We start from the raw sequence: 8,669 nt of genomic DNA, 5'->3' as shown, positions 1-8,669 counted from the left end.
AGAAGTCAGATCTAACATATAGAGAGGCTTTGAGGAAGGGGAAGCAGAGTATAGGGTATAAAAGTGGAAAGGTGAATAGGCTAAAGTGCATTTACTTAAATGCAAGAAGTATCAGGAATAAAGGTGATGAACTGAAAGCTTGGATAAGTACATGGGACTATGATATTGTGGCTCTTGCAGAGACTTGGCTGTCACCAGGGCAGGAATGGATATTGAATATTCCTGGATTTCAGTGTGTTAAAAGGGACGGTGGGGGGAGAAGAGGAGGAGGGGTGGCATTACTGGTCAGGGATACTATTACAACTGCAGAAAGGGTGGATAACATAGAAAGATCCTCTCTAGAGTCAGTATGGGTGGAAGTTAGGAACAAGAAAGGAGCAGTTGCTCTACTGGGAATATTCTATAAGCCCCCAGGTAGCAGCAGGGATACTGAGGAGCAGATTGGGAGGCAGATTTTGGAAAGGTGCAAGAATAACAGGGTTGTTATCATGGGAAACTTCAACTACCCAAATATTGATTGGCACCTGCTTAGTACCAAAGGTTTAGATGGTGCAGAGTTTGTTAAGTGTGTCCAGGACAGATTCCTGTCACAGTATGTTGACAGGCCGACTAGAGGGAATGCCATATTAGATCTAGTATTAGGTAATGAACTGGGTCAGGTGACAGATCTCTCGGTAGGTGAGCATTTGGGAGACAGTGACCACCGCTCCCTAACCTTTAGCATTGTCAAGGACAAGGACGGGAGCAAGGAGGACAGGAAGATATTTAATTGGGGAAGGGCAAATTATGAAGCTATAAGGCTAGTACTTGCGAGAGTAAATTGGGATGACATTTTTGAAGGGAAATGTACTTTGGGGATGTGGTCGTTGTTAAGCGATCTCTTGCAGGATGTTAGGGATAAATTTGTCCCAGTGAGGCACAGAAAGAATGGCAGGGTGAAGGAACCATGGGTGTCAAGAGAGGTGGAACAACTAGTTAGGAGGAAGAAGGCAGCATACATAAGGTTTAGGCGGCAAGGATCAGATAGGGCTCATGAGAAATATAGGGTAGCAAGGAAGGAACTTAAGAAGGGGCTGAGGAGAGCAAGAAGGGGAAATGAAAAGGCCTTGGCAAGTCGGGTTAAGGAAAATCCCAAGGCTTTTTTCACATGTGAAGAGCAGAAGGATGACAGGAGTAAAGGTAGGACCGATTAGAGACAAAGGTGGGAAGATGTGCCTGGAAGCTGTGGAAGTGGGTGTGGTTCTCAATGAATACTTCTCTTCAGTATTCACCAAGGAGAGGGGTCTTGATGACGCTGAGGACAGTGTTGGTAAGATTAATATTCTAGAGCATGTAGATATCAAGAGAGAGGATGTGTTGGAGCTGTGAGAAAATATTAGGACAGATAAGTCCCCGGGTCCTGACGGAATATTCCCTAGGCTGCTCCACGAGGCAAGGGAGGAGATTGCTGAACAGTTGGCTAGGATCTTTGAGTCCTCGTTGTCCACGGGGGTGGCAAATGTTGTCCCCTTATTCAAAAAAGGTAGTAGGCATAGTCCAGGGAATTACAGACCAGTGAGCCTTACGTCTGTGGTGGGCAAGCTGTTGGAAAGGATTCTTAGAGATAGGATCTATGAGCATTTAGAGAATCATGGACTGATTAGGGACAGCCAGCATGGCTTTGTGAAGGGAAGATCATGTCTCACAAGCCTGACAGGATTCTTTGAGGAGGTGACCAGGCAGATTGATGATGGTAGCGCAGTAGATGTGGTCTACATGGATTTTAGTAAGGCGTTTGACAAGGTTCCACATGGTAGGCTTCTTCAGAAGGTCAGAGGGCATGGGATCCAGGGAGGCTTGGCCGTGTGGATTCAAAATTGGCTTGCCTATAGAAAGCAGAGGGTTGTGGTGGAGGGAGTGCATTCAGATTGGAGGGCTGTGACTAGCGGTGTCCCACAAGTATCAGTTCTGGGACCTCTACTTTTCGTGTTATTTGTTAATGACTTGGATGAGGGGGTAGAAGGGTGGGTTAGCAAGTTTGCAGACGACACAAAGGTCGGTGGTGTTGCAGATAGTGTGGAGGACTGTTGAAGCTTGCAGAGGGATATTGATTGGATGCAGAGCTGGGCTGAGAAGTGGCAGATGGAGTTCAATCCGGAGAAGTGTGAGGTTGTACACTTTGGAAGGACAAACTCCAAGGCGGAGTACAAGGTTAATGGCAGGATTCTGGGTAGTGTGGAGGAGCAGAGGGATCTGGGGGTTCATATCCACAGATCACTGAAATTTGCCTCACAGGTGGATAGGGTAGTTAAAAAAGCTTATGGGATGTTAGCTTTCATAAGTCGTGGGATTGAGTTTAAGAGCTGCAATGTAATGATGCAGCTCTACAAAACTCTGGTTAGACCACACTTAGAGTACTGTGTCCAGTTCTGGTTGCATCATTATAGGAAGGATGTGTAAGCGTTGGAAAGGGTGCAGAGGAGATTTACCGGGATGCTGTCTGGTTTGGAGAGTATGGATTATGAAGAGAGACTAAAGGAGCTAGGGCTTTACTCTTTGGAGAGAAGGAGGATGAGGGGAGACATGATAGAGGTATACAAAATATTAAGAGGAATAGAGAGAGTGGACAGCCAGCGCCTCTTTCCCAGGGCACCAATGCTCAATACAAGAGGGCACAGCTTTAAAGTAATGGGTGGGAAGTTCAAGGGAGATATCAGAGGGAGGTTTTTTTATCCAGAGAGTGGTTGGTGCATGGAATGTGCTGCCTGGGGTAGCGGTGGAGGCAGGTGTGTTGGTCAAATTCAAGAAATTGTTAGATAAGCATATGGAGGAATTTAAAATAGGGGGATATGTGGGAGGAAGGGGTTAGATAGTCTTAGGCAAGGTTTAAAGGTCGACACAACATGGTGGGCTGAAGGGATTGTATTGTGCTGTATTGTTCTATGGTGTCTTAAAGAGATCTATGCTTCAGATTGACTTATTCTTTTTAACCAGCCTGCCGCATTGGACCTTGGCGAAAGCTTTGCTAAAATACACAAAGGTCACATCAAATGTACCGGCCTCATTGACTCTCCTTGTTACCTGCTTAAAGAATTCAATCTTGTAGTCAGACAGATTTGGACCAAGGCTGCAATGAGGTCTGTAGCTTAGTGATTCTAGTGACATCCAAACTGAGCATTGCTGACCAAGGTTTTGGTAGGCTTTGCTTGATAGCACTCTCAGTGACATCTTTGACCACTTTGCTGATAAGTTAGAGTAGACAAATGGGGCAGTAGTTCATTCAGTGGGATGTATTTTTTTTTGTAGACCACCATGTGGTGTGACTGTAGGGCTGCTGGCTGTGGGATTGTTTAGGTTGTGAGGCTGGTATATTGAATGCTGGGCAATTTTCCATTTTGTTAGGTAGATGCTGGTGATCAGCAATCTGCTCCTAACTAATAGCTTTGGCTCCAGGGATTGAATGAGCAGAACTTTGAGTGGAGCGGCACAGGACTCTTGGTCAATAAAAAAATTGTCTTCAGTCATTTAAACATCAACAATCATGAATACTTTGAATGGCATCCACCTGTGTTTCAATGAAAACAGAAATCTGCTCTATCAGCCACTGTAATGCAGTAGTACTGATGCTAGCTGGCATAGAAATGCCTGTCATTTCCAATGGAAATAAATTGCTCTTCGTTCCACATGAACTCCTCCATGTTCTTTGACAGCTTTTGCAATCTATCAGGCAGGTCAGACAATGCACCAAGCATGTTGATATGTATCTACATCAGTCTAGTATGTGATCTCTTCCTCTGGGGAGCTAGCACAGTAAATTCCTTTTGTTCAGGCCAGCCTCATCTCACAAGCTGCCACATCAGGGCAGTAGCAATGATTTGGTCTGTTCATTATCCTCCTTCTCTTTCGGTCTTGTGACTGTGTAATGGTGGTGGGGTTGGTTCATGAGTGTGTGAAGCCTCTCCACAAAAACTGCAATGATAAAGACATGAGAAAGGATCTTATCTTCTTTTCTATTAGTTCACATTAAGCTTTTTGAATATCTTTGTTAATCCCATATTTGAAATTGCATCAAATGATATTCAACATTAATTCTGGGTTAAGTGTCTCATCTCTTTTATTTTCTCCTGAGATCAAGCATAGAGAAGCCAAAAGAGATGTAGTTATAAATATTCATTTGTCGGTGTACTGAATCTCTGTCGAAGGGATTCTCAGTACCACAGCTTATCGAGTTGCTGCCTCACAGCTCAAGAGACCAGGGTTCAATCCTGACCTCTGGCCACTGTAAATTGTGTCTTGTGTGTAGATGAGTGATAAAATCTGGGTGACATTGATGGAACTGTAAATAGGTCAAAGGGAAAATCAGTGGGGGATGGGATTGCTCTGTGAGCTGGCATAGCCTTGATGGGTGAATGGCCTCCAACATTATAACAAATATGCAAGTAATACATTAATTATGCTTAATGATGAATGTAACTTAAAGAAACCAGCTCACATCAACACATTCTGAGGTTACTTCTGGTAGGCTCAGTAAACATTAGTCATAGAGTCCTATAGCATAGAAACAGGCCCTTTGGCTTGTCCTTGTGGACTATCAAGTACCTACCTATATAAATCCTGTTCACTAGCATTGGATCCATTGTATTCTATTGCTTGGTGGTTCAAATGCTCCTCCAGATACTACTTAGCAGTGCATTCTGTCTGGGTGGTTAAAGTTGTTCCTCAGGTTCTGTCTAAACCTCTTAGGCTTTACATTAAACCTGTCTTTTACTTTTAGATACTTCTACAATGAGGAAAAGCTTCTGACTATCGACCCCATCTGTGCTCCTCATAATATTGTATACCTCCATCAGCCTCCTCCATTCCAATGAAAACAAACCCAGCCTCTCCTTATAATTAAAACACTCCATCCCAGACAACATCCTGGTGAATCTCCTCTGTACCCTCTGTTATCGCGGTAGTGGAGATGCTCTCCATTATTTCCCCATATATCTTCTCAATCTGGATAGTGGCTGACTCTGAAGAGAATGTAATTGGCTGAGCTGACCAAAGACAAAACACTGATCCACAGGGCATGAATAACCCACACAAGGTATTAGATTGGTGGATGTTCAAGAAATTCAACAATCTGTCTTCCTCTTGGACTAATGAATCTCAGGACAGTCTCACTGAATTGGCTGTACCTCTCTTTGCTGACAGTAATCAGTTATTTTCCAGTAAAATGAACTGAAACTCTAATCTGACGTTCGCGAATCACTCAGTGCAGTAAGCTGAGAACATTGGACACAGCAAAGTTATGGAATTGGACAACATTCCAGCCATAGTACTGTGTACGTACACTCCAGAACTAGCATTGCCTCTGGTCAAGCTGTTTCAGTGCAGCTACAAAACAGACATTTAACTGGCATTAAGGAAAATTGCCAGGGATGCCCTGTTCACAAAATTTGGAACAAATCCAACCCGGCTAATTGCCATTCAATCAGTCTTTTCTCAATCATCAGCAAAGTGAAGGCACTATCATTGACAGTGCTAGGAAGCGAAACCCATTCTTCAATAATCTACTCACCACCACCTAGTTGGGATTTTGCTGGGACCACTCCACTCAGATCTCATCACATTTTGGGCCAAAGCATGGAATAAGAGCTGAATTCCAGAGCTGAGGTGAGAGTAATTACTCTTGGCATCAAGACAGCGTTTGATCAAGTGTGGCTTCAAAGAGCCCTAGTATACCTGAAGTGAATGGACATCAAGGGGAAAAGGCTCCAGTGGTTTACATCATACTTCACATAAAGGAAGATGGTTGTGATCGTTGAATGTCAATCCCAAGACATCACTGCAGGAGTTCCTCAGGGTAGTGTCCTAGGCCCAACCATCTTCAGCTGCTTCATCAATGGCCTTCATTCCATCACAAGATCACAAGTGGGGATACCTGCTGATGATTGCACTAATTCAACTTCATTCACACTCCTCAGCAAATAAACAGTCCATCCCTACAATATTCAGGCTTAGGCTAATTAAGGAAAGAATTTAACTGCAAAAACTTGACCATGAATCGCATTGCCGAGTCATCAATCATCAACATATGGATGGTCACTATTAACCAGAAACTCAACTGGACCAGCCACATATACAGTATACCATGGTTACAGGAACAGTCAGAGACTGGGCACGCAGTTGTGTGAGACTCACATTCTGACACTCCAAAATCTCTCCATCAACTGCAAGGCACAAGTCAGGAGCATACTCTCTACTTGCCTGGATGTATGCAGTTCCAACGACTCTCAAGGAGCTCAAAATCATCCAGCATAAAGCAGTCCATTTCATTGGCATCCATACGTTCAGTCCCTCCACCACTGGTGAACAGTAGCTGCATTGTGTACCACCAACAAAATACACTGCAGGCTACAGTAATAGAACGTCCCAATTATGCATCTCCTACCAACAAGGACAAGGAATCCATCATCTGCAAGTTCTTCTCCATGTCACACACCATTCTGATTTGGAAATATATTGCTGGTCCTTCATCATTGCTGTATCTAAATCCTGGAACTCTCTACCCAACAGAACTGTGTCGTCCCTTCAATAGCAGCAGTTCAAGAAGACAGCTCATCACCACCTTCTCAAGGGCAATTAGGGTTGGGCAATAAGTGCTGGCATTGCCAGCAAAGCTTTCATCCAGGAAAATGAGTAACCAAAAAGAATTCATTCACAAATTTTAAACATCTACAGAACATTGTCATGGTTCATTTCCTCAAAACAAAAATAATACAAATTTGCCACAGCCAATAATTCATCTTCTTCAGTGGGCATTTCAAGGTACTGGAGAGAAGCCACAATGTCCTCTAAATCCACTGGAAAGATAAGCGAACCAACATTGATATCATCTTCCAGGCCATGTCATCCGCATGCCCAACACCAGTCTGAAACAGACATTCTATTCCTAGCTCTGTCACAGGGAAGTAATTATGAAGTGGACGGAGGAAATGATTTAATGATGATCTTAAAGCTTCCTTGAAAAGGTGCAAAATCCCCATTGACTCCTGGGAATTCTTGGCCATGATCATTCAAAATGAAGAAGGAATGTTCAGGATGGCACTGAGGACTTTTGAGTCTATTTCTCAGAGGCAGACGGATGCATAGCCCAAAGGATGGAAAGAGTACACCACCTCCTAACCCACCCATCTGCCTGACCTGTCAGGCACCTCCTGCCTCATCTGTGGAAGAGTCAGTGGTTCCCATATTGGCCTCATCAGTTACCTCAGGACTCACAGAATCAGAGTGAAAGCAAATCCTGATGGACGGCCAAAGAACATCTCCAAAAATCAGAACACACACTTGTTGTCAAGGAATTTTAATTTAAAGAATGACCTCATGAAATGCCTAATATATAAATGCAAATATTACTTTATATTCTGATCATTTTTCTGCAACTGTTGTTTTAAGACAGTACTTATTAAGATGAATCTGTAATTCTTTCTACCTTGGTCAAGGTGGGCTTGAGTTTAACATTCTACAGGTCTTCAAATAGCCAACCGTTTTAAGACTGGTTTTGCTTGGAGGTTTCCTTCATTTCTGAAAAATTTGATGTCTCATTAGTTTTACGTCAATCAAGGAATTGGTCTGTTTCCAAGCTGCTCCACAGGGCTGTCAGGTTGCCAATTTTTGGCCTTGCCCAGTGCACAGACAGATGAGACCACTCTCAAGTCAGTGCATTAATATTCACGTTAAAAATAACTGAATGATGACTACAGAGAAGAGAATACGTAGCGTTCATATATTGTCCAACATGCTACATTAACAATGATGTTGAACAGTGAGCTATTTACTTGCCATAGAAACCAGTGACAAGTTCAAGGCAGGTAAAACATTCTTGTACATAGCGAAAGGTTCCGACTGATCCATCACATGGACTCAGCTGGCAGACGAAGCCAGATTTCTTGCTCCAGGTTAAAGTTCTTATTGAATTAAAGAAATCAGAAAAAGATTCAAATGAGAATATTTAAAGATTGCCTTATTGGATGGTTTATCAAATTAGATATGTTGACCTACAGATCTCCATATTGATGTTTTGAAATGAGGAGCATCATACCATGAACACAAAACAATTTCTATTACAGAGTGCAATAGTGCATAAAGTTATGTCCCTTTAAAGGCCACAGTTGTTGCACTTTTCTGAGGATAATTAGAAGTTGATTATATTTAACTATGTGCTGGGGTCAATTAAAGTGAAAAAATGCAGAAAATTATTTGTTTTCTTTCTCTGGTTCTCCCCACTGCATTTTAGATGTTTATACATTACATACTTGGTACATAATCAAAGGGTTAAGATAATCTAAATAATGCAGGATAAATTATAGGCTTGTAATCAAGTGATATGTTCAGATAGGCTATATATTGAATAGTAACTTGAGTAGACTGGAAATCTGTGGATTAGTTTATTATTTTTTAGAATAATTTTTAAATACTTTGCATTTGTGACTAACATGTAAAACTAAAGTTTTTTTATGTAGCTGTATAGTGTGGCAATGTTTTGGTTCTACTCTATTCACTTTGTCCGTAAGAAGACACATTCAGAATCCTAGATTTTGTATTTATTTAATGGATACATACAATTTAGTTAATACAATGAAAAAAGTTGATCACTCATGATCCTTATATTTTATTACCAGAATATTATAGTGTTCAGCATTTAC

The sequence above is a fragment of the Pristis pectinata genome, chromosome 21, assembly GCF_009764475.1.
Source record: "Pristis pectinata isolate sPriPec2 chromosome 21, sPriPec2.1.pri, whole genome shotgun sequence".
Lineage (NCBI taxonomy): Eukaryota > Metazoa > Chordata > Chondrichthyes > Rhinopristiformes > Pristidae > Pristis > Pristis pectinata.
The sequence above is the reverse complement of the archived record's forward strand: the minus strand, read 5'-3'. Positions refer to the sequence as shown.